Here is a 25,622-nt window from a genome sequence, read left to right on the forward strand (position 1 = left end):
GAAAATTCTGCACAGCACAGAAGGAACTCTCCAGTGCATGCATATGTTTGGAGGATGATGGTGTAAGGGGAAACAGTTTATGAGAGACAGGCAACAGTGAAGGGGAGGAATTAGCATCCAGGAAGTTTAACTGCTGCAGCACTGCTGTACATAACGGCTACCTGGCCCCAATAACAAAAAATCCAAAATGTATCCCCAATGTTGTTTTTCATGTACCTGACACATCCTTACTGAAGAAAGTAATGATGCAGTAACTTCTCAAGCTGCCAGAACAGCCACCTGGTGCACCTATGAGGCACATTTTGAAAGATACTATTACCACCCTTCTCATTTCTCCAATCTCACTCACAGCCTGGTAATAAATCAATAAAACCCCATTAAGCAGATGTACCAATCAGGGTCTTTAGAGTGAAGTTCAGCAGCTCTGCGACGAAAGACAGAGTGAGCAGAAAGCTATGGTACAGCAATCTACCTACCCATTTGATATAGGATCTTCAGGAAATCAGAGATTTAAACATCAAGAATATTGCTATAAATGACCAAAATGAAAGTGAATTTCAGTGGGGAATTACTGTTTTGAAACAGGAAGTAAAAGTGATTAAAAATCAATGCAAAGAAAAATAAGGAGCAAGGATATACTTCTCTTTGATAAAAATGAATCTGAGTATGGAGAAGTTAATATCCTTCTTATTTCTTTTGTTTACATCACATCATGACCCCTTCACTTTTGCCCTCTACCAGCAAATGGTGGTGGTGAAGAGAAAGGAAAGCAATGAAAAGGAATTATAAAACATCTGTTTTAATTAGGCTGGTTTCTTTTGTTTACATGCAGCTTTAAAAAAAAAAAATCACAATTCCACCCAAACATGCACTCCAATTGCCATTTTGGCCTATCATTTAACTCTGTGAATATGCTTTTATTTACCCATTAACTTCACTGACATCTTCCTCATTCCCTCCAAATATTTTGATACATTCTAGCAAAGGGCATGTTATAAAGAGAGAATGCCTCATGGGGTTGGAGGGTCAGAAAAGCAGCAGCTGCACCTCAGAGCAGGCTTTCAGACAACAGCTCTATACAGAAAACATTCTGTACTTTAAAAGGACGTGTCAATGTGCCCTACTGTCATAGTTTTTCTTATACCTTTTTGTAAACTCTGAAATTATTCAAGGTTTGCTTTCCAAAATGCTTCTAGGTTTTATTTTGGTTTTTGGAGGAAGGAAAGCAACAGGAGATGGATTTTAAGAAAGCAGTGCTACAGTGTACCAGGTTCTGAGCTCAACCCACAACAGCAAACCAACATAGGAAGCTCTGCATTTGTGACTCACCCCACTAGAACAAAATCAGCAGGCAAGCAAAGGAAAACAAATTATGTTAGGGAAACATTTGTGTTTCAAGCTTATTACAAACAATGATGAGGGAGAAAAAAAAGATTTTAGGAGTGACAATGTCCTTTCTAGCAGCTGCAGACAATTTAGAACAATTAGCAAAAACCAGATCCTCAGTTTAACTTTCTAAGTGATGTTTCCAAAATAACTAAATTGAAATTTTGCCAAATCTCGCAAGATAATAACAACAACAACAACAAAGGAGACTGCTGCAAAGCATCAGTTTCTTATCTCATAAATAGGGCCCTATCAATTACAATTGATAGGGCCCTATTTATGAGATCATGAAAAACACATCACGGATCATGAAATCTGGTCTTTTGTGTGCTTGTACCCTAGATTATACCGATTTAATGGGGGGAGACCAGGGTTTCTTAAATTAGGAGTCCTGACCCAAAAGGGAGTTACAGGAGGGTCACAAATTTATTTTAGGGAGGGATCGCGGTATTACCACCCTTACTTATATGCTACCTTCAGAGCTGGGCAGCCAGAGAGTGGCGGCTGCTGACTGAGGAACCAGCTCTGCAGGCAGCAGCACAGAAGTAAGGGTGGCAATACCAGACCATGCCAACAACCCCCTTCTGCGCTGCTGCTGGCAGCGGGTCTGCCTTCAGAGCTGGGCTCCTGGCCAGCCACCGCTGCTCTCCAGCTGCCCAGCTCTGCAGGCAGAACTGCCACCACCAGCAGTGCAGAAGTAAGGGTGCCAATATCATACCATGCCACCTTACTTCTGCACTGCTGCCTTCAGAGCTGGGCAGCCAGAGAGTGGTGGCTGTTGACTGAGAGCCCAGCTCTGCACACAGCAGCGCAGAAGTAAGGATGGCAATACCATACCATGCCATCTTTACTTCTGCATGCATGAGCATGCAACATTTGGCATAGAACAGAAGCCAGCACATAAAATGGGTTACTGTGGGCAGGAAAGGGGTAGGAGGGAAGGCACAGCCATTTATATGTATGGGAGAATACCACAGTGCAGCATTACACTTCAGTAAAAGTAGGTTTCTGCCATTTGTTTCCTCTAATTAGCTAATGTTTGTAAATTGTATTGAAGTTGAAAAGTGCTGTCAGTGCCAAATAGTATTATCTGTCATCGTAAGAAATAACATGATGTGAATAAGATTGTGAAGCCTGTGGTGGGGCATGCACACGTAGAAGCAAAGAGCTTAAGAGCACTGTATGTTCTGAGACTACATGAAGTTAGAAAGCTCTTTGCTATTCTTTTCCTGTGGAAATGGGTTAACACTTCTGCTAATTGTAAGGGCTTAGAGCTATTTTAGGCTCTTCTGTTTGGAATTGTCAGGAAAGGCAGTTGCTAGCAACAGAGAGAAATGTTTACTCCAGCGTGCAGGATTTGCAGATAGCTCTACAGTCAGAATGGCACAGAGCTGGCCAAAATGCTCTCCTTACGCTTGCACTCACATAGCTGACATAGCCATACTTCTTTCACTCAGAGTTTCTTCCCAACCGCAAATAAGTCAGCTGTGGAATTGGACATGCCCAGCAGATATGACCAAGTCACTGTGCCTTTTTCCACTGAGAAAAATACATGCCTGACTTTGCAGGACTGCAGCAGGAAGATATACTGCAGGGTAAATCTTTGTCCCTTCTTGACCTTTCCTGTCATCTGGGTCAAGAGTAAGAAGCAAGACAGACCTGGGTGTCCACACTGCATGGAGGATCACAGTTTGACTGCTGATCAGATTCCTTCCCCACATAGGGCTTTGTGGAGGTGACAGAATGTCCTCTGAGGGGTGAGGAGGGAAAGCTGGGGTAACTGTATTTACCATTACTATGAGAGTCCTACTCATTGATATGGATCCAAAATTTCATAGCTGTTAGTCCACAGTAGAGACACTCTTCCAATCATCAGGTAGGCATTAGTAGTTGTTGTGTGGGACTGAGGTTAGGGCAATGGCTGCATAGCTAAAAGCACAGAACAGGTGTCAAGAGATCTGGACTCTATTCCCAGCCCTGCCACAGACTGTAATCTCAAGTAATCATTTCAACTCCACTCCTCCACTGGTAAAACAGAGATAATACCTGTCTCACATGGATGTTGTGAACCTAAATACATTTATGTTTATAAAGTGCTTTGAAATCCCCAGTTGAAAGGGGCTATTATTTTTTATAGCACCCACAAGTATGCTAGGCACTTTATAGTATAGACAGGGATTATTCCCCAGAGTTTACAGTCTAATTTTAGATGTGATGCAACAAGTTGGGGGTAATCAAACAATAGGGAATAGACAGGTGGAAGGACAAAGGTTACACTAGTAAGATCAAACAGGTGCTCATTAGTCATATGTGTATCTTACACCAGGTCTACACTAGAAAATCATATGGTTTCAGCAATTGGTTTAGCTGAACCAACACTGGACACAGTTTGTCTGTGCCTACACTTACAGATAGATAGCGGCCACCACTAATTCAGCCATCATTTAGCAAACAATTGCTAAAATTGGTGCTGTTTCCAAGAGTAGAAAAGGTTGTAGTGGTTCAGTTGCATTTTCTAAAACTGTTACATAAATAGTGTAACTTTTTAAAAGTACTGTGGGAAAAAAGTCTGAAGGGATTTAGCTGACATGAGGGTAGTTGCTGGTAGACTAGAATGTTTGTGAGAAATGTAGACAAAGGATTTTCAAAGCTGTCACCTTTAGTAGAGCAAAGGAGTGAGCGAGTGATGCAGTAAGGGGCAAGGTCAGGTAGTTATGTAGAATATTGAATTGGGCAGTGCCTATGATGTGGTCAGGTCAACAGATAAGAAACATTGTTTCAGTAATTACATTTTAAAAGCTGTGTTTTAGATGGGCAACTAGCACTGTAGAGGGCAGATTATTAAGAAGTGAATGCTACAAGTTTTAAGCCTTGAAGGTATCTTCCTGGCTATAGATTCAGAATTCCCCACTTCCTCAACACCCAAAACAACCCCCTTCCCCCAAACAACCCCATTCCCCCAACGCACACACCTTAAGGTGGGGAGGGAGTGCACTAGAGAAAGAAAAGAGCAGGTCGTTGGAACCAAAACTATCAAAAGCAAAGCAAAATTTTTGACCTATTCTGTCGCAGCTAATTTGTGTCCTTATTAAACCACATTCTGAATCAACACACCAAAAACTGTGCAAAGGCAATATCGGCCTCAAACTTATTCAGAAAGTCAGAAGTTTCCTGCAAAATGGACTTACACAAGTGCCAGCAGAAAAAGAAACCACTTGCCCTGCACTTACCAATATTTCAGGAAAGAGTAACATTCTTTACAATTGCATTTGGAACAAATTTTCTCCTGCGTGCAAGCCTTTGCAAAAAGTTTAAATCAAGTATCAGAGTGGATAAAAATCAATGATTTAAAAAAAAATTTTTTTTAATCAGTTTTTTATTTAAATCGAATTTTTTTGATAAAATGCTTTTTGAGGAAAAAAACCTATCCAAAGATAGTTTTAATTAAGATACACTATAGCTCAAAGATATCTCATCATAGAGTAAGAATTAGAATTTATAATCCCATAGTATGAGAGAATATATTCATGTAATGTTTAAGAAAAGTTTTGTAAATGAGTTCCAATAGTTCATGGATTAGAGACCCAATCTTATGTGGTTCCAGATGTGGCTTCTATATAGATTATTTAGGTTAATCTTTCTAGCTACCCAATGGAACTCAGTGCTCCGTCTAAAAGATACCATCAGAGATGCTTAGTTTTGCAGTTCTCAAACTGAGATGTGTGTCTCCAGAGATAACATGCTTGTTAACAGCAACAATGTTTTTAAATAAATAAATAAATAATATATAAGAGGTGAGAAATAACGAACCTCAACCCTATTGTCCCACTGCAAATGTGTGTACACAGAGTCAATCCCTTACCTTTCTCTAAAAGTGCAAACTTTCAAAAAGTTCAATGAATAGAAGATTGTTGGGGGTAGAACAGATCCGGACAAGGAGAAGACGTCTGGAGATAAATGTGAGAAGGGAGGGACAGACAGTAGAAACAAAAGTGAAACTGTTTGAATAGCATATTCAAGAAGACTTGAGGTCTTTCTGAATGTAGCCTTCATTGATTTGAGATCTACTAGACACTAGAAAGGAAAACCTATAATGGCAGCAGGCCGTAAAAGAGACCCAGTTTGGGAATATTTTAATGAAGTTCCTCTATCTGTGGATAAGATAGGCATTCGTGCAAAATGCAAACAGTGCAACTAAGAAATGCAAGGCCTGGTGGCCCAAACGAAACAATATCATGAGAAGTGTTCCTTCACAGGAGGAAGCTGCATTGAAGATAATGAAAGGAACTTGTCTGAACTTGCAGGATCTTCAGGTTGGTAAACTTTTTAATTTCGTACTTCTTTCTTAAGGACTAGCTGTCTTCCTTCTGGACTATTCTTGAATTCGCATGTTTGAGCAAAAAATATAGTTGTTTCTCTATGGTACTATCATTTTAGATGCAGTTGTGATAAAAACTAAATAGCTGAAATAGGCAGATCTTCCTTTTACAATTTCACCTTTAAAGTAGTACTGAGTGTCAGTGAACGCAATTAGTAATACTAAATGAACAGTATGGTAATAATAATTAAATAACTGCATTGACTTTATTTGTTTAGGAGAATCCACCCTCAACATACAGGATTGTGAAGAATATCCACCTTCGAGATCACCATCATTTTCTCTAGTTTCAGAGTTATCTGCCAATGATAGCGTTTCAGTCACATCATGTATGTCACATAGCCACAGTACATCACCTGTAGCAAAAAGAAGAAAAAATCTCCATCATCTGGAAACCACCAGAGATAAATTTGTGATAAGAACCAGCAGATTACAAAAAGAGGTAACTGATGAAAAAATTACCTGATTTGTTTATACAACAAACTTTCCTTTCCATATGATTGAGAACCCAAACTTCATTAACATGGTTCAGTCATTAAGACCGGGATACAGTCCACCCAACAGAGCAGATTTCACAGGCAAATTGCTGGATAAAGTGTATGAAAGAGACATTGAGCAGTGTGCAAAAGGTCTAGAGGGTGAAATTGTTAACCTGAGTCTTGATGGGTGGAGCAACGTCCACAATGATCCTGTTGTATGTGCTTGTGTGACAAGAGAAGAATGGAACGTCTTCCTTACGGAAACAACTGATACAACAGGAATTGCACACAGGTGAAATCTTACAAGAAGTAGCAGTAAAAGCTATAACAAACTGTGTAAAAAAAATTCAAATGTCTAGTACGCAGCTTGGTCACAGACAATGCTGCAAATGTATCCAAGATGATAAGACATTTAGAAGAGAGTCCCAAGCTAACAAAATACGGTTGCACTGCTCATCTGATGCACCTCCTAGCCAATTACTTCAGTGTTCCAGAAATAAAGGCTAATGTTGTTGAAATTGCAAAATACTTCTGTAACAACCATTTTGCAGCAGCTGCTCTGAAAAATGTGGAGGAACCAAGCTAACTGTCCCACAAGACGTGTGATGGAACTCAGTAGTGGACTGTGTTGAGCACTAGATCAAGAACTGGCCTAATCTGATGACACTTTGGGAACAAAATCATGAAAAAAAAATAGATGGCACTGTCACAGCCAAAGTTCTCAACATTGGGCTTAAGAGAAACGTTGAACACATGCTGAGTACCCTGAAGCCTATTTCTGTAGCCTTGAACAAAATGCAGGGAAATAGCTGTTTTATTGCTGACACTGTTGAAATTTGGAAGGAACTGAGTGAGATCTTAAAAAGAGAAATATGCAATGGCAGAGTTGAAAATCACAAGCATTAAAAAAACCAAATGGGACAAGCACTCTCTCCAGCTCATTTTCTTGCAAATATTCTCAATACTCGGTACCAGGGTCAAACCTTAACTGCTGAAGAAGAAGAGTTGGCTATGACATGGACATCCAGCAATCATCACTCCAGAATGCCAACTATAATAAACTTCAGAGCTAAGGGTGAAGCATTCAAGAAATATATGTTTGCTGATGATGTTTTAAAGAAAGTCAAACAAGTGAAGTGGTGGAAGTCACTTAAGCACTTGGATTCAGAGACTGCTGATGTGATAATCTCACTTTTAAACAGCAGTAGCTTCTTCTGCCGGTGTAGAAAGAATATTTTCTTCCTTTGGACCAATTCATTCCAAATTGAGAAATCATTTGGGACCTGAAAAAGCAGGAGAGCTTGTTTTTCTTTTCCAGATTATGAACAAACAGGAAAATGAAGGTGAAAACGACTGAGTTAGCTGCAGAAGCCAATATTTTAAGTTTTTCATGTTGACCTGGCTGACATAGTCTATTTAATTTTTGTTTTGTTTTTTTTAAATATTATTTCATTTAACTATATTTTAATAAAAACAAACCTGATTTTAAAAAACTTGAATGTTTAACTAAATTCAAAAATTTATATGCTTGTTTTGTTAAAATATTATATTTGCTGTTGAAGGGGAAAAAAATCCAAAATACCTAACGTTGTTGTTTTAGTTAAATAAAACAATTTAAATGTCTCTCTGGTGATGTTCTCCTCCTAATACAGCATGGCAAGAAAATCCTCCAAATATTAATGATTAACCTGTTGAATTGGAGATAGTTCACCTCCCAATGACTTCATAAATATCTGCTTCAATTACCTTTGGTAATTGAAATAACCAAACAATCATTCATTTTCTGATATAGCTGTAAAACTAATCTGAAAAATTTTCAAAATAAATCACTTCAAAAATGTATAGTGTGTATCTTCTAAAAATGAAACCTACATCTATCTCTGAGTTGTGAAGAATATGTATTAAGGTTATAACAACCAACAAGAATGCACTTTTATGTAGAAATCCATGATTAAATCGAGTCTTCCTATCAATTTGATTTAAATCGAATCCACCCTGTCAAGCATGAGACTCAATTCTGCATATTACCCAAAATTATAACAATATTTTATCACAATCAAACTGGTACAACAGAAAAAAATAAAACATCCACATTCACCTATGTATGAGGGGAAATGTTGCAAAGGGTTAATCAGTTCATATTTGTAAAGAGCTCTGACATTTTATTCTGCACTTCCACAGCTCGATCTGTGGATTTTGAAACCATTTACAGACCATTTGTGAATTAATCCCGGCAACATCTTTGTATTGCTACCTCCATATTAGAGATGAAGAAAACTGAAGTACAGAGAAGTCAAGAGCTTGATTTTCCATGGTGCTAACTAAGCACACAATTCCAATTAAAAATCACAGGGAGTCACAGATCCTCCTCACTTGTGAATACCTTAATGACATGGGCAAGATCACAGAGCAGCTTAGTGGACAAGCTGAAAATAGACTCCAGCACCTAGCTCTAATCACTAGACCACTTCCATGTAAAGCGGCTAAGTGTTATTATAATAAAAGTTCTTACATGAAAATTATATCATTTTGCAAACTGTAGACCAAAAAGGGATTAGTCATCCCATAAGGGGCACAAATTCCATTAGGACCTGATCTTGCTTTCACTGACGTCAAAAGGAATTTTGCCAAGACTTCTATAGGAGCAGCAGGAGGCCCCTTTGCTGTCAATATGACCAACAATTTAGCTGAGTTAAAGGGATTTTTCACTAAACTAGATAAATACCCTTCATCTCACACAATATGCTAGTTTCTAGGTTGAACAGAATACTGTGTGTCTTTGGGGGAAAGTGAGCGAAGGGGATGTCCCACAAACACTGTATGAGCACTAATGGATTAAGCCTCACACAACACAATTGAGCAGGTAGGTAAATATTATTAATCCAATTTTTATAATGGGTAAACTGAGGCAGGGTGACTTGACCATTGCTTCATAGTGAGTCAGTGGTAAAGCAGGGATTATAACTCAGGAGTTCCTGGCTCCCAACATCCACTGCTCATTCCTTCAGACCATGTTTGGAAGGCATCAGGAAGAGGAAAAACATCTATACTCTGATCATATGGACTAAAATCTAGAAAATAATATGGAAGCGTACAGTTTAAAAAAAAAAAAAAAACCTAGCAAGTTCATCCCACCCTTGAGAACATAAGAATGGCCATACTGGCCTGAACCAATGGTCCATCTATCCCAGTGTCCCATCTTCTGACAATGGCCAGTGCCAGATGCTTCAGAAGGAATGAACAGAACAATTATTAAGTAATCCAGCCCATCGTCCAGTTCCAGCTTCTGTCAGTCAGAGGTTTAGTGGAATCCAGAGCATGGCATTGAACCCCTAACCATCTTAACTAATAGCCACTGATGGACCTATCCTCCATGAATTTATCTAATTCTTTTTTGAACCCAGTTGTACTTTTGGCCTTCACCGCATCCATAGCAACAGGTTCCACAGGCTCACACTGTGCTGCGTGAAGTAGTACTTCCTTATGTTTGTTTTAAACGTGCTGCCTATTAATTTCATTGGGTGACCCCCTGATTTGTGTGTTATGTGAAGGAATAAACAACACTTCCTTATTCACCTTCTCCACAGCAGTCAAGATTTTATAGACCTCTATCGTATCTCCCCTTAATCGTTTCTTTTCTACCCTGAACAGTTCCAGTCTTTTTAATCGCTCCTCATAAGGAACTTTTCCATACTTTAACCATTTTTCTTACCCTACTCCAATTCTTTATATCTTTTTGAAGATGGGGCAATCAGAACCTCAAGCAGAATTCAAGTTGTGGGCATACCATGGATTTACATAGTGGCATTATATTTTCTGTCTTATTATATATCCCTTTTCTATGGTTCCTAACATTGTTAGCTTTTTTGACTGCCACTGCACAGTGAGCAGATGTTTTCAGAGAACTATCCACAGTGACTCCAACATCTCTTTTCTTGAGTGGTAAGAGCTAATTTAGACCCCATTATTGTATGTATAGTTGGGATTATATTTTCCAATGTGTATTACTTTGCATTTGTCAAAACAGAATTTCATCTGCCATTTTGTTGCCCAGTCACACAGTTTTGCTAGATCCCTTTATAACTCTTTGCAGTCAGCTTTGGACTTAACTATCTTGAACAATTCCGTATCATCCACAAACTTTGCCACTTCATTGTTTGCCTCCATCCAGATCATTTATGAATATGCTGAACAGCACTGGTCCCACTACAGATCTTTGGGAGACCCTGCTATTTACCTTTTGTGTAAATAATAGACTATTATGATATCATACTGCTTCAATATAATTGCAACATTTTTCTTAAAAAAAAAAAACAAAAAAAAACAAAAACCACACAAGCCTGGCTACTGCTATCTATAGAAAAGCTCTAACCTCATTATGACAGCTCTCTGACCAGTACTTTAGACTCAGACTTTAAGGCCAGTTGGAACCATCATGATCTTCTAGTCTAACATCCTGCACATTGCAGGCCACAGAACCTTGCCCGCCCACTCCTGTAATAGACCCATAACCTCTGCCTGGTTACTGACGCCCCCAAACCATGATTTAAATCTTTGCAGGTCTGTTCTTCTATACTCCCTTTGTATTTTTTCCAAAAGCTCCCTCTCTGAAACTGCAGGCTACAGGAAATGGCACCTAAAATTTTTGAGTGAATTTAGTGTTTATAAAACTAACGTTTATCAGGGTGCAGACACAGAGCAGGCTGACTTTTTTGCAACCTTACGTGTTGCTGCACTGCCACTGCACCTCGTTCCTGAACTGTAACATCCACTATTTTAGGTACTTACACAGCCTTCATCACCATTGTATCTGAGCACCTGAATCTTTAATGCATTTATCTTCACAACAGCTATATAGGGTAAGGAAGTGCTATTATTCCCATTTTACAGATGGGAACTTAGGTACAGAACTGCTAATTGACTTGCCTGAGATCACACAGGAAGTTTGCAGTAGAGCAGGGAACTGAATTTAGGTCTCTCAAGATTTAGGTTAGCACCCTAATCAGTAGACCCTCCTTCCTCTGTTATCCAGACTTAGACCTCACCCATAGCTCTGCTAATGTACGACAATGCTGGCTTGCAACACCTTTTCTATTCCAGCCTAGGGCCAGTGTTCAGCAGGGACTGTCACTCGTACTAAACTAAGGATACGGTAACACTGTATTGCAGATGAGACAGGTTTAGAATGGGTACTAGCAATTTCCTTTTGCCACCAATGGACCACAACAGACATACTAGGCTCTTAACAGGAGTAATGTACAGGGCACACACAGAGGAAGTCCTATCACAATCCAGGAACATTAATTAAGTCCACCCCATAGGGCCACAGCTTGTGCACACAGCATTAATTATTCCAGTCTCTCCTCAGCAGGAACTATGCCTTAATTTTGTCTGGGCACCCATATGTTCTATAGACCAATGTCAGATAATCTGACTGAATCCTTGTCATGAATGCATTTACAGTGTAAAGGTGCATTCTCACTTACCTAAAGTTAAAACTAATTTGTTTTATTACATTTAACAGATAGAATCACAGATCAAAACCATTTAGAGTGTAAGAAATGCACTTTGATGTTATTTAAGAAGGGATAAAAAAATTAGTTATAGCAAGATAGTGCTTCTAAGTGACTGATCTAGCTTGATTGTACATTACCCTAAACTTCACCACCTACTTCCCTAAACCACTCCAGAAGACAGAATAGTTTCTCTCTCCCGACCCCACAGTGGAACTGCGATCTTTGAAACACCAAAATACACAAACTAACTTACAGGCCCCCACGGAACTGAGATATGTTAGAGCTGAATGTTTTTAAGAGTCCAGCGGTTCAGAGCCAAATATGTCCACCTCCATAATGAGACACTCTCAAACACAGGCCCTAATCATGTTCCCAAGCAAATGGCAAAATTCCCACTGATTTTAACAGGAACAGCCATCAGAGGAACTAATTTAATATTCTGGGAGTAGGATATCATTGCAGTTACCTAACTTAAGCACTTGTTCACTTTAACCTTCCCTAGCTTGCGTCATATTTCTAACCATAAGTAAACTGACTAGCAACAATTTTTAGGTGGTGGTAAACTGCAGATTATCCCATTGGCTGCTGCTCTGTCCTTATGGGATGCTGAAACCAGGCACCTTACATGCTAGTGTTGAGATCTGAAAGTGATATTAAGTACTGAAATCAGTTTCCTTGCACAATGTATCTAAAATTTGGATACAGGCTTGCAGTTACTGCAATCAAATACCTGGGTGCATGGAAATTTCAGAACCTGAGCCAGAAGCACTGACCTACAGAAAGCACAGAAACCTGTTCCAAGGGACTTGGCTACCGATCAGAAAACAAGCAAGGCATGTCCTAACCTCCATTTATACATGCCAAAACCCACCCAGCTTGTCACACTTAAGAATCTGTACTCAAAAGGTCCAGAATTAGGATAGCAGGGTATATGGCTCAGAATTAAGATAAACGTGGTAGAGACTTGGGAGGCTGGGGATGAGGAAAATCTTGTACAGCTCTTACCTGTACTAACATAAGTCCCTCATGTTTGTTAACACTAAGTTTACTCTAAAATTTTAAGACAAAAAGAGAGGTATTAATTTTAAATTGCTCACAGCAAGACTTCAGCAGCTGTCAAACAACGAACAACAGCAATGCAATTTGAATCACCTCTCTGCTCTCAAACCATACGCAACTCCCCACCCAAAAGGCAATTTACCACATTTCACTAAAATTAATATTAGCCAGAATTCTCTGTACCAAGTTTCCACACTAAAAAGGCAGTCTTCCTGTTGAGGCAGTCCATTAGCAGCGTTGAGCTGCGTAGCTGCACATACGCAGCTTGCATGCGTTATACAGACAAAAAAATAAATAAAAATAAAAAGCAAACAAAGTTACCAAGCATTCAATCTTCCCATTTCCTCCACCCCCTCCCCCCAGCTCCTTGCTGCAAACCTTCAGGCTTGCAAAAACCACAGCCATGATTCAAATAGCCTCTGTGGTGTTGATTCTAGCCTCAATCAGGAGCAAGGTGCAGGAGTGCGCAGGCCCTTTGGACCTTGTAAGAACCCTAGATTTCAATTTACCTCGTCCTAATATGAGACAGACACTGTCAGAATTATGCAACAGAGCGATTCCTCTCTCTCTCTCTTCGCTTCACTTCCCAAGAAAAGACAAAAAAGTGTTTTCCAGACCCGATCCTCAGGGCTCCCAGGAAAGAAGCAGGAAGTTCTCTTGCAATCAAGAATATCCCACAAAGTGGTCACTACTCAGCTCCCCTTCTGTGCACAAGCAAAGCGAAGTCCTGCACTGTACTTGGCCGAAATCTACAGCTCCTGTTTTTGATTCTCTCACCTCCAGTCCCACGATGCAGTGTCAGGATTGCATGGCTCTGACTCATCGGCTGAGCTCACAGCTTTAAAAAAACCAACAAGGCGGTGGCGGTGGAGGCAGCAGCGAGGGAGGGTGCTTTCTCCGATCTAAAGGATTGCACAACTCCCAGGCAAGTCAACCAGAAGCACCCGCCTCCTAAACACACATGCACTATACAGAACTGAAACCAGCTCTTCCACTTCATCAGCACAACTGCCTAAGTCAGGAGCCATCTCTCTCCCGCTCCCTCCCTGCTCAAGCAGGCCTGGGCCACTCCCACTTCCCGTTGCCATATAAGGCAGTGAAAGGGTTTTAAAACCACCTAGCAACTCCACAGAGCTGGGGATTTCCAGCATATTTTAGCCCTACATAATAGCTTTCCCTTTCTCTCTCTCACATCTACTGTTTGATTTGCAAAAAAGCATCCAGTTAGCATCTCTTCAAACCACACCAGGAGGATGACTTCAGGAGAACATTGTTTTACCCACGAAGACTACACATCCAGTTTATCTTTCCACTGAGGAAAGCTCTCTTTGCAATCTGCAATGTTCAAAATAGTTACATATGCATTAAACAGAAATTAAGCTATTACAACTGATAATTGGGGTGCATATCAGAGACAACATATACAGTAGGCCTTCTTCTGGCATGATATTATGCTCACAAAACAATTCTGTTTCCAACCTCTCCCGGTGCAGGTAGGCTAGGCAAGTGAAAAGATGTACATACTTGTGAGACAGATAGAGCATGATGCGGTACCATAGGAAATGGGACAGTGTCAGATCAGAGGTCTCAGCAGCTCTGCTGCTGACTCACTGTTTAAGTGCCAAACCCAAACATTCAAAAACATAAGTTGAGACCCCCAAATAATCGTGATACTGGCTTAAAAATCAAGACAATTTAAAAATAATACAGTACATACATTTTGGGTTGCTAATTTTCATTTGCCCTCTCGGTTTTGAGCTTTTAGTATATACTTGGACACATTTTTAAGCTTTTCTCAGCAACCATGAGGGCCAGAAACTCACTTAAAAAAATACGAAAGCCAAAATTCTCACAATCATTTGTCTCCAGGGGCTGAGGCTTTAAGAAAAAACATTGTTTTTCTTAAAAAATGTAAAATTGTGAACCTTGGCAAAACTGGTTTCCTGCTTTGTAAGACAGGTATATCAATAGACATCTATTTAGAGTGCTTTGAGATTTACACATGAGGAAAGCTAAGTAGTTGTATTACTTAAGAATATGCTTTGAACCTGAAACTACTTTTAACTATTTTTTTGTGATTGATTAGATTGTACAGTGGCTATGACTTTAAATAACTAATTGTTCTCTTTGGTTTTGAGTCCCCATGCCAATTTTTGTGGTTTTCAAAAATACATTTTCTTTTCCCTGTTGCTATGTGAAAAATCCCAAACTACAGGAGAAACTGACTATATAAAGAAAATAGTGCTGTCAAAGACAGCAAATAAAACAATTAAAGAAATATTTGTTTTCTTTAATCTTAGGTGTGTGATTTGCAAGAACATTAGGGGAAAAATTCTGAGAAGAGTAATTTTTAAGTTGACCATGTCCCTTAAAAATCAGATTAGATTTATGCTGCATGGACCATTCCTGAACTACTACCTTGCTAAAACCAGCCTGCTTTCTTTTGTTTAAGCACAGCCCTGGGCCCCAGCTCTGCAAGATGTTCCATGCACATGAACTCCTATGCTTGCATGATGCTCCACAATGGGGTTTTGTGCAGGCTCATGGGCTTCCCTAAAGCAGCTTGCAGACTCAGGGCCCCTATGGCTGAAGAATCTGACATGTTTCCACTACCCCAATGTTTGTTTTGGGTATTTAAAATTTGAGGTCAAGCACAGACAACAGCTCATTTCCACTACTATTGCAATGTGCAAGAAGGCTGCAACCGAAAGCAGAGTGAAATGTCCTAGGATAGAATATTAGAAGGAAGAATGAACTAACTGCCTTGTGAACCTTGAAGTATGCTGGTTTCTGCAAGCACAGTTCATCTTGCACCTGCATTCTCCATTCCCTTTGCACATTCAGGACAACAGTCCAGCATTTATTACCAAATGCCTTTGGTGCCCCAAAGAGATCATGGGAACAGAAATTGTTCCACAAGAGATGGCACAGCCTACCCAGTAACATTCTTCTGAAGTGCATACACTACCACCTACAATTTCAAATGCAATTACAAAAGTATCTCCTCTAATTAATATATTTGCTTCCTTTCTTTGTGTGGCATTATAGAACACCATAAGGGAAAAAAGCATCTCATGGAGTACCCTGTTAGGTACATATTATGATGTGAAGTGCTGTACAAACAGAACAGAAAAATGGTCCCTGCCCTAACCAGCTTACAATCTTAAGTATAAGACAAGAGACAGCAGATGGCTATAGACAGATGGGAAGTACAAAGAAACAACGAGACAGTACTGGTGATAGGCCGTGGCCTCTGCACACCAACAACCTAACTGCTATCAAGTTTTTTGTAGGCAACATGGCAAAGAAGAGTTTTGAAGAGGGATTTGAAGGTGGATAGCTTTGTGGATATAGACATCTGTACTGTAACTAAGTGCAATGCAGTTTTTTCTGCAACATACAAGATCAATAAGTAACAACTATGACATGCCGAATGCAGCCATTGGCAGAAAAATACTATTCAACCTTTCAGCAAAGCTGGATAAATTATTTATTTAATGGTAATATTTTGGCTTCCGCCTTGCTGTGAACATTATAGTACGGCCTCATGCACAAAGCTGTGTTTCAAGTGGTAGTAAGTAGAGAAGAGGCGGGGACTTTCTCTATTAATGATTATCCATTAATGATTATCTGAAACTTACTCCCCACTTCCAAGAAATTGAGGGTTTGCCCCACCCCTTTTATCTTATTTATAATTATAAATATAATTATATTATAATTTATAAACATTATTTATAATGTTTATTAAAAATAAGAAGTGATGTTTCTTATTAGGTTTTTTAATACTTAGAAACATCAAGAATATCAGTAAACTAAAAAACAAAATTCCTCTTCAATTGCTCAACTTTCATTTCTCAACTCTTGCAATGGCATGATGTTACTAGCGCTCTAGTCAGAGTCTTTGAAAGGAGGAAGACCTGCAATTCTGACACTAAGAAAAAAAGGACCCCTCCACACACACACATAAATATTTCAGGCTTTTTATATATTATAATGAAGCAAAAAAGGGCACAAACTGAACTCCCACTCATCCCTCATGCAAATAACCTTTAACATTCTTTCGCAATTGTTGTACCTTCTGTAAAAACTAAAATCTTGGCCTGTCTCTCTGACATCTTCTTGTGGATGTCTAGTCATCAGCTTAAGCTCAACATGATTAAAACAGGGAACCTAATCTCCCTACCACCATCCAAAACCCTCCCCACTACACTTAAATGGTAGTGTAGACATGACCTATGTTGGCAAAACTTAAGTTGCCCAAGGCTGTGGAAAAAAAAAAATCACACCCCTGAGCGACAGTTTCGAGGGCATAAATGGCAGTGTGCACAGCGCTATGTCAGTGGGAGAGCTTCTCCCGCTGACATAGCTACTGCTGCTTGTGGAGGCGGTTTTACTATGTCAACAGGAGAGCTCTCTCCCATCAGCATAGAGCGGCTACACAAGCGATCTTACAACGGCTCTGCCCCACTATAGCTGTAAGCTCCCTAGTGTAGACATGGCCTTAGATTGTAAGTTCCTTGAGTCGGGGACCATCTTTTTGCTCTGTGCTTGTACAGCACCTGGCACAATGGGGTCCTCATCCTTGCCCAGGGCTCCTAGGCACAACAGCAATACAAATAAACAATAACCATTTAACATTTATTTGGCTTGCTCAGATGAAACAGAAAACTGTTGTTCAGAATCTGGTGTTCAGTGTCTGCTCACTATGAGCACTACCTCTTCTATACAAGAGCCATTTTAATTTTTAAAACATCGTGCATCTCTCTCACACTAAGAACTGCCATACTAGTTCTAAATACTAGCTCTATGGTCCCTACTCCTTGCTTCTCTCTCTGTAATACCATTGGTGACTACTTTAGGGTGGAATGAAGGGTAATCTCCAAAAGCAGTTCACGATTCCTCTCCATGAACTGCCTCCACACAGGCCTGGGTTTTGTTTTTTGTTTGGTTGTTTAATTGTTGTTTGTTTTTTTAAAAAACAAACAAACTGGCTCTGCAAAAAGGATTGGGGAAGAGAAATAGCTAATCCTGAGTCAAGAACTCCTGTACTGGGGCTCTAATTCCCTGAAATGCCTCTCTGCTAGGAGTGGGACATAAAACACCAATCAATGACAGAGCACGTGCTGCAGACCTCAGGATGGGCTGGTCTTATGGTGCTGGCTCCTCCTCCTCGATCCCAGCTACTTCTAAAGGCCTCCAAGGACTTCATTGCCAACAAGAGCCTGGAGAGATTTATAAACAGCTGGAAATGAGATGAAGCTAGCCTGATTGCGTAGCTGCCTCTACTAGGACTTCTGCTTCATGAGGAGGAAGAAACAAGAACTAACCTCAGAGTCCAAAGCCACCAGTGAAACGGAACCATCTAGGAAAGCGGAAAGAGGCAGCCAGGTAGTATGTCCAGATGGGAGAAGAGGACCAAGTAGCTGGTCAACATGTTTAAGGGAACAGGGAAGGAAGTAGCTGGGAAACATATGCAGGTGATGAGGAGGACAAAGGACAACAGAACAGATGACAGGGGGAGACTAAGTGAAGAGCAGAAATAAACAAGCAGAAATAAAAATGGAAAGGAAATAACACTTCTCACTAGATGCAGTTTATAATAAAAATAATACTTCCCTACTATTACTTTTTCCATGTAAACCAGTGTTGCCCCAAACGGTACAGGAGGCACAAGACAGAAGTGACGAGCATTGCAGCTGGGAAAGCTGCAGAACCCCAGATCCATGCTTCTCCAAACATGTTTCTGTTTTGGTTTAAGTGGGACATTCAAAGATCTGTGAAACCCACTTTCCTTCTCTTCCTGCTCCTAAATAGAGCTGGTTGCAGGATCAGTTCACATGGGTAAGCTACTAGTACAAGCTGCTCTGCTCCTGCAGCTTTGGGTGGGACCAGGGGAAGCCTCTCACTCCCAGCAACATGTAGCCTTCTGGTACTTGGAGGAACAGGGAAGGGGACGAAGATGGAATCAAAGGAGAGGAGCAGAAAAACCTATTAAATATTATTACATACTAAACTTACTAAAATAGATATAGAAAAAAATACACAAAAACAAAGTTAAGAAAATAGACAGAAAGGGGCTGAAGAGAGAGAGAGAGGATAGAAGAAATGAAGGCTAGCAGCATCTGGAGGGATGGGGGCTGCAGCACCCAGCCATTAATCTATCCCAAGGACTGGGAGGCTCCAATAAAAAACAGATTGCAAACCAATGACATAAGCAATTTCTGTAGCTGCCACAGGAATGTTATGTGATTGTGGATGGGAGAGCAGGTAGTTCCCAGGAGCAGAGGGCGAAGAGCAGGGAGGGGAGGTGTCCATGAGAATCTCTCTGTGAAGACTCCTCAAACAGATAAACTAAAAGCTGGAATCTAAGTATGGTAAAGATGAAAGATTTTGGACCAAGCAAGGGATTTTATGGTTAAAATATTCTTAAGCTTGCTCCACAATCTTCCTTGTGAATATAGGAGATGGAATCTGTACCTTAATTCCATTTTAAAATATTCTCTATATCTCCTGCAATCAGATCTGTGTGGGTAGGCACCTGCACATGTGCAGCACCTCACTGAAATAAGTGGAGCTTTGCATATACACAGCAGTCTCCCCACATAGATCTGATTGCAGGATCAGTGCCTGTATGTGGTAGCCTAAAGTAACATGAGTTAAGGTAAATTCCCTTAAAAACCACTATGATAGCTAGTCAAAGTTTTTTCAAATGAAATGTGTTTTTAAAGAGATATGGCTTTTTGAAATAAAGAAGAGGTTACTCACTTTGTGGAGTAACTGCAGTTCTTCAAAATGTATTTCCCTATGGGTAATCTACTTCAGGCATCCATGTGCCTCTTGAGCCCATCATTGGAGATTTTTCCATTAGTAGTGCTCATAAAGGCTGCACATGCATGCTATGCCTCCTCATGCTAGACACCGAGACTATATAGAGATGCATGGGCCAACTGCACTCAGTTCCTTCTCCACCTGAATGTCTCCACAGAGAACAGCCTGAAGCAGAGGGGAGGAAAGGACGGGTAGTGGAGCACCCATAGGGACACACATCACAAAAAACTGCAGTTACTGCACAAGGTGAGTAACCTCTTCTTTGAGTAGCGTCCCTATGGGTGCTCCACTTCAGGTGACTTCCAAACAGTTTCCCCAGAGGGAGGAGGGAGCTTCAGAACTGCATCCAGAACTGAAGAGAGTATTGCAGTACCCAGAGCCACATCGAATCTGACAGTAGGATTAAAGCATAGTACTTTGAAAATGTACGTATTGAAGCCCATGTAGCAGCCCTACATATCTCAGACGTTGGTATGTTCTTAAGCAATACTGTGGACATCAAGAGCTGAAAATCAATCCCCCCCTTCTCCACTGAAGGAATTATAGCTGTCAGAGTCATCATCCTGAACTTGTGAGGTTTTACGAACTTGTTTACGAGTCTTAGATCTAAGACTGATCTCCATCCTCTGTCCTTCTTTGGTACAAGGAAATTCTTGGAATAAAACCCCTTGCACCAGTGAGGGGGAGGGACTGGGTCTGTTGCTCCTAACTGGAAGAGAGAGTTTACCTTGTGTCTTAATACAAGCGTGTGAGAGGGGTCCTTGAAGAGGGATGGGGAAGGGAAATTGAAGGGAAGGAGTGATGTCAAAGGGATGGTATAGCCCATTATTATGACCCACTTGTCTAAGTGTTCCGTCTCCAGGCATGTTGAAAATGGGAACGGTGGTCTCCAAAGAGAGAATGGTGGGAAAATGGGCATAGCTGTAAAACCAGAGATGCAGGGGGATTCAAACTCTCAATCAGCGCAATGGTTGGGTGGTCTTATAAGGGGGCAGGTAGACAGCCCTCTTTCTCTGAACTTATGTCTTTTACTGGGGGGTTTGGTGGCTATATGAAATCCAGAAGACTAGCAGGATGCAATGACCTACTACACCCAGACGTATATATGCCCAGGGAACATAAAGGGGTCTAGAGTCCTTCAGTGTATGGAAGGACGCATCTACAGTCTCCAGGAAAAGCCTATGACTGTCAAAGGGGAGGTCCTCAACAGTATTCTGTACTTCTCTTGGAAATTCCAAGAGCTGGAGCCATGATGCCCTGTGCATAACTACCGCCATATAGATGGACCTGGTGGCAGTGTCCACTACAACCAACGATGCTTGAAGAGCAGTCCTGGCCAATATTTGACCTTCTGAAACGATGACCTGGAATTGCTCCCTATGTTCATAGGGCAGATGTTCAATAAAAGTCATCCATCTATTGTAGTTTGTAAAACTGTATTTGGCAATGACCACCTGGTAGTTTGCAATCTGGAACTGCAGGGTTACTGACAAATAGGATTTCCGTCCAAATACATCCAGTCTCTTTTGGTCCTGGTCATGTGGAGTAGACCTGGAGAAGTGTTGCCTGCCCTCCTCATTTACCTCATCCACAACTAGGGGTTAGGTGGAGGGTGGGAGAACAAGAAATCAGAGTCTTTACAGGAAGCATATTACTTTTTATCCAGCCTTTTACATGTTGGTAGAATAGTAGCAGGTGTTTGCCACACAGTCTCAGCTGGATCCAGGGACACCTTGTTAATGGGTAACACCATCCTGGAGGATGTTGCTGACTGTAGGATACCCAACTGCTTGTGTTGTGAATCCCTGACCTCTTCAAGTGGAATCTGAAGAATGTCAGCTGCCCTTTTTATGAGGTCCTCAAATGTCAGCCAGGAAAGGTGGTGGAGGCATAACCATTTCATCTGGGGACAAGAATGAGATGGATATTTGAGGGGTGGTCTCTTTATCCATCCTGGCCTCCTATTCCTCAAACGTCTCCTGTGAGGGAGCTAGTTGGGGAGGAAAGGACTGAACAACCTTAGTGTCCCTTAGAGACGGTACTAGTGGTCTGGAGAAATGCTATTGGTAAGCAGTCCAGGGATCCCAGTGTGGCCCTGGGGGGGGCAGCATGCAGGGTTGGTTCCACCACCCTTGATGACAGTGCAATCTTCCCTGTCACTGTCAAAGAACGAGTTCCTGACAAGTTATTTTGGGGAATCCTGGACTGAAACTGAAGACATTGACTAGTAGTCCCATTCATCCTCCTCCTCATCATCCAATGGAAGAGTCTGCATAGAAAAGGGTGGAGAGTCCTGTGGTACCAGGGAATAACAGCAGTCTGGAGACCAAGGTGTCAGTGCCAAGACACGCTTGGTACCCATGAGGAGCGGGGATTCTGGCTCATCCACTATGGACAGGTCCCTCACCCATCTAAACTCTTGCAGTACCAAGCAGGGAAACAGTACCAGTCCAGTAGCCAAGGATGTGGTAGCTGAAGATCATGGTACTGTCGATGGCGGGCATACCATTGTTGGTGCCGATGGAGTCTGGTGCCATCGCTTGCTCTGTACTGAGGGTACTGAATAGGTAGCTGCTGATGACAGGCCTGAGTCTGATGGTACCAGATCAGGTGATTATGCTTGCCCTCCTTGTCCCTGGTAGACAGTACTGAAGCTCTGTCAGAGCCATGTCTCTCCCTTGAGCTCCAGGGATTTCTGGCACTGCCACTACTGGTGGAGGAGTCCTTCAACTCAACGGTTCTGAGCTCAGAGGTCAAGGTTTCGGAAACTGCAGATCTCATAGGGGACCTGGGCTTCTTTGGAGCCCTCTCAGAAGCCTCCAATGATCCTGTTCTTAGGGGAAGCCTGCGCCAAGATGGAAGGGGCACTGAATCTGTCTAAAAAGTGAAAACTTTACTTTTGCTTCCCGCCTTCCCGTTGTCCTGGTATTTAATTGACAAAGTGGAAAGAGGAAAAAGTGGATGCAAGGGGTGTGGGAGGAGTGGGAAAAAAATAAAAAAATTTAAAACCCAAAAGTTTTCCATAGAAGTTCTTGCAAAACCAGTGTAACAAAAATTACTTCTATTTCCCCCCCAAACTTTTTGATCAGCTCATATGTAAGAATACAGAGGTACCCACCCTACCTATCTTAGCTATTAGTTCTTCAGTGACTCACTGAAAACCTAAATTAAAACAAAACATTTGTTCCCTGTCCCAGAGTTATTTATTTCCAGAAACTAGAAAGATAATGGTAATGAAACAAAATAAGTAAGTTCTACTACACTCTTTTATTATTTATATTAATTTCATTACCTATATTATGTTATTTATATAGCATCTTTCCTCTCAAAGCACCCCCAAAGTGCTTCCTGAGCTATATATGTACCACACCAACTGTATGCAGCTGCTTCTGGAGGCTATGCAGGAAGCCAGCTTGCCACATGCTAGACAAAAGTGAAGCAAGAAAGAAACATGGCAAGTGACAAGCAGGCAAACCCTATTCTTCTGAAAAGTACTTGGTCATTAAAGATCTCAATTTAAAGGGGATAAACCCTCTGTTTTTTGTTTCTTTTTAAATAAGGTATCCTCCAAAAGATCCTGCAGGGTAAAACTATATGAAGCTCAAATCTGATGCTTCAAGCACCTAACTACCTCTCAGTCTACACGGTTATCTATTAATGTATGCAATATGTATTAATATTTACTATTTTAAAATAAAGTATTCTTCTAGTCATCCTAGATCTTCTGTACTCATTTCCAGCAATGAGGGAGAATCCACAAATTGCAACCGCTCGGTAAGTAAAATGAACTAGCCCAGTGACACGTTACCAACCAACCAGAAAACTCCATGAACACATTCCAAGATTTTGCAGCCCCAGAGCAACACAGGCCAAATTCATACATAGTGCTCTGCCCTGGCGATAAGTGAGAAAAGCAATGATCCCACAACATCACATTGCATTTGGCCACAGCTATTTTGCACAAGAGAGGAAGGATGCTGGTGGCAAAGGGTGTTTTAAGCAAGGGTCTGTTAGCAACACCTGAAATTGTTGGCTGACCTCTTATCTCTAGAAATATCGTTCAACATATAAGTTATAACTCAAGAAATGCTGGACAGTGGGGGCAGTTTTGCCAAACATTTTTTCTTAAAATTATGCAAAAAACACACTCCCAAAATAACACAACATGAAAACTAACCAAGGCCATTTGAGAGGTGAAGATCTACGTACAGTACCTTTGCAGCCATAAGAAACACTGCAAACTAGGGTAAGACATGGCAAAAATAGCTGCACCATGCACATCTATGACATTATATAATTAATAGGTGTGTATACATGTAGGGTTTGAGAGTAAGTAAGAAAACCTTTCATTTACACTTTTGAGAAACTATTGGAAACAGTGCCAATGAAAAACAGTTACTGAATTTTGAAAATAACTTTCACGTGCAACAGGTGGGTCAGCATTCTAATCACTGTAGCCTCAATTCGTTTCCCCCAGTGATAGTTGATTGAACAGTTAGCTAATGAGAAGAAGAGTGTGAGGAAGTGAGGAATTAACCCTCAGCTGACTAACCTGATAAAAGCCAGGAAGGAAGTATTCCAAGGGGTGGGAAAGATGAGGATGACAATGAGGGGCTAGCGGAGCATAGAATGAAAGACATCCCGAGAGAGGGAGATTGTTTTACCTCCTAGGGCCCTAGTAAAGGCAGGCTGAAAGATGTAGGAATTTAAAATTGGAATGTTGCACTGTACTGGAGTGGGTGGAGACGTTTAGAATAAAATACAGCCTGAACACTACAAGAAAGTGGGTCTGAGCAGTTTTTGGGGCATCAGAGGGCAAGGGACAGAGCATTGTCCCATCATGGGGGGGGGGTGGGAATTTTGCCTGTGTAAGATATGGGAATGTTGAGACACAAATAGATTCAGCTTTGTTTCAAAGTCACTTCCCAGATACTTCTGTAAACCATTAACCAAAGAACAAACATACTCCATGCAAACTCATGTCAGCTCTCCAAACTAGGAATTTAGTCCTGGAAAGGATAAGCTTTCCTCCTCCAACCCTTCCTTACCAACTCCACTGGATGAGTGGTGATAGTTTTGTGTAACAGTCAGCCAGGTGCAGAGTGTTTATAATGGAGAGGGGAGAGTTACTGCAAGAGTCTGCAGTTGTTACTGTCAGTTTTTGACCCTGTTTGCTGTAGTATTCCCAGCCACAGAGTGCAAAGCATGTGGTCGCCAGCCTGAACATCATCAGCACTATGCAGAATACAACTGTGCTTTTGTTCAGACCATGCTTTCCAGCAATCGTTCTCCTTGCCTATTTACACTCAGCATTAATGATATGCAAGGAAATATTAAGGTATCTATGCTTGTTGGAGTAGGCTACACAGCCATGCAGCACCTCTTGCCCTGAGCTGATTCTGAATACAACCTATAGCTGTTCCCAATAAAGCATACGACCCTCATAAGTGGTTTTGGATCTGCAAAGTTTCCACTCAGCTCATTTTTCCAGATTAATCCCAAATTTAACATGGAGATCTCCAGTCCCACAAACCTATTAATTTAAAATATTCTGAAGTAACTTTTGTTGGCTTCACAGCATCTATACTATGACTTTGCATAAAGATGTTTCCAAAAAATTAATTGAGACTAAAACAAGAACATTTCTGTCATGTAAACCACAGTATTCTTGCCAGCAAGTTAAAGAAGTATGGGCTGGATGAATGGACTATAAGGTGGATAGAAAGCTAGCTCGATCGTCGGGCTCAACGGGTAGTGATTAATGGCTCCATGTCTAGTTGGCAGCGGGTATCAAGCAGAGTGCCCCAAGGGTCAATATCTTCATTAATGATCTGGAGGATGGCATGGACTGCACCCTCAGCAAGTTTGCAGATGACACTAAACTGGGAGGAGTGGTAGATACGCTGGAGGGTAGGGATCGGATAGAGAGGGACCTAGACAAATTAGAGGATTGGGCCAAAAGAAATCTGATGAGGT

At 41.0% G+C, this 25,622-nt stretch overlaps 1 protein-coding gene across 6 annotated transcripts in view; it reads right to left on the minus strand.

Moving 5' to 3' along the window:
- Positions 1 to 25,622, minus strand: part of MIDEAS (mitotic deacetylase associated SANT domain protein) — an 87,053-nt gene that overhangs the window by 37,525 nt on the left and 23,906 nt on the right. The window contains exons 1-2 of one of the 6 annotated variants that reach the window (XM_078853325.1): positions 13,328 to 13,589; positions 6,025 to 6,120 (exon numbers count right to left, since the gene is read on the minus strand). The exons of 2 other annotated variants lie outside the window; for them this stretch is intronic. The gene's annotated coding sequence lies outside the window, so the exon portion shown is untranslated. 3 more of the 6 variants (XM_073348568.2, XM_073348565.2, XM_073348563.2) reach the window with 3 other exon arrangements.

The sequence above is a fragment of the Lepidochelys kempii genome, chromosome 6 (assembly GCF_965140285.1).
Source record: "Lepidochelys kempii isolate rLepKem1 chromosome 6, rLepKem1.hap1, whole genome shotgun sequence".
NCBI lineage: Eukaryota > Metazoa > Chordata > Testudines > Cheloniidae > Lepidochelys > Lepidochelys kempii.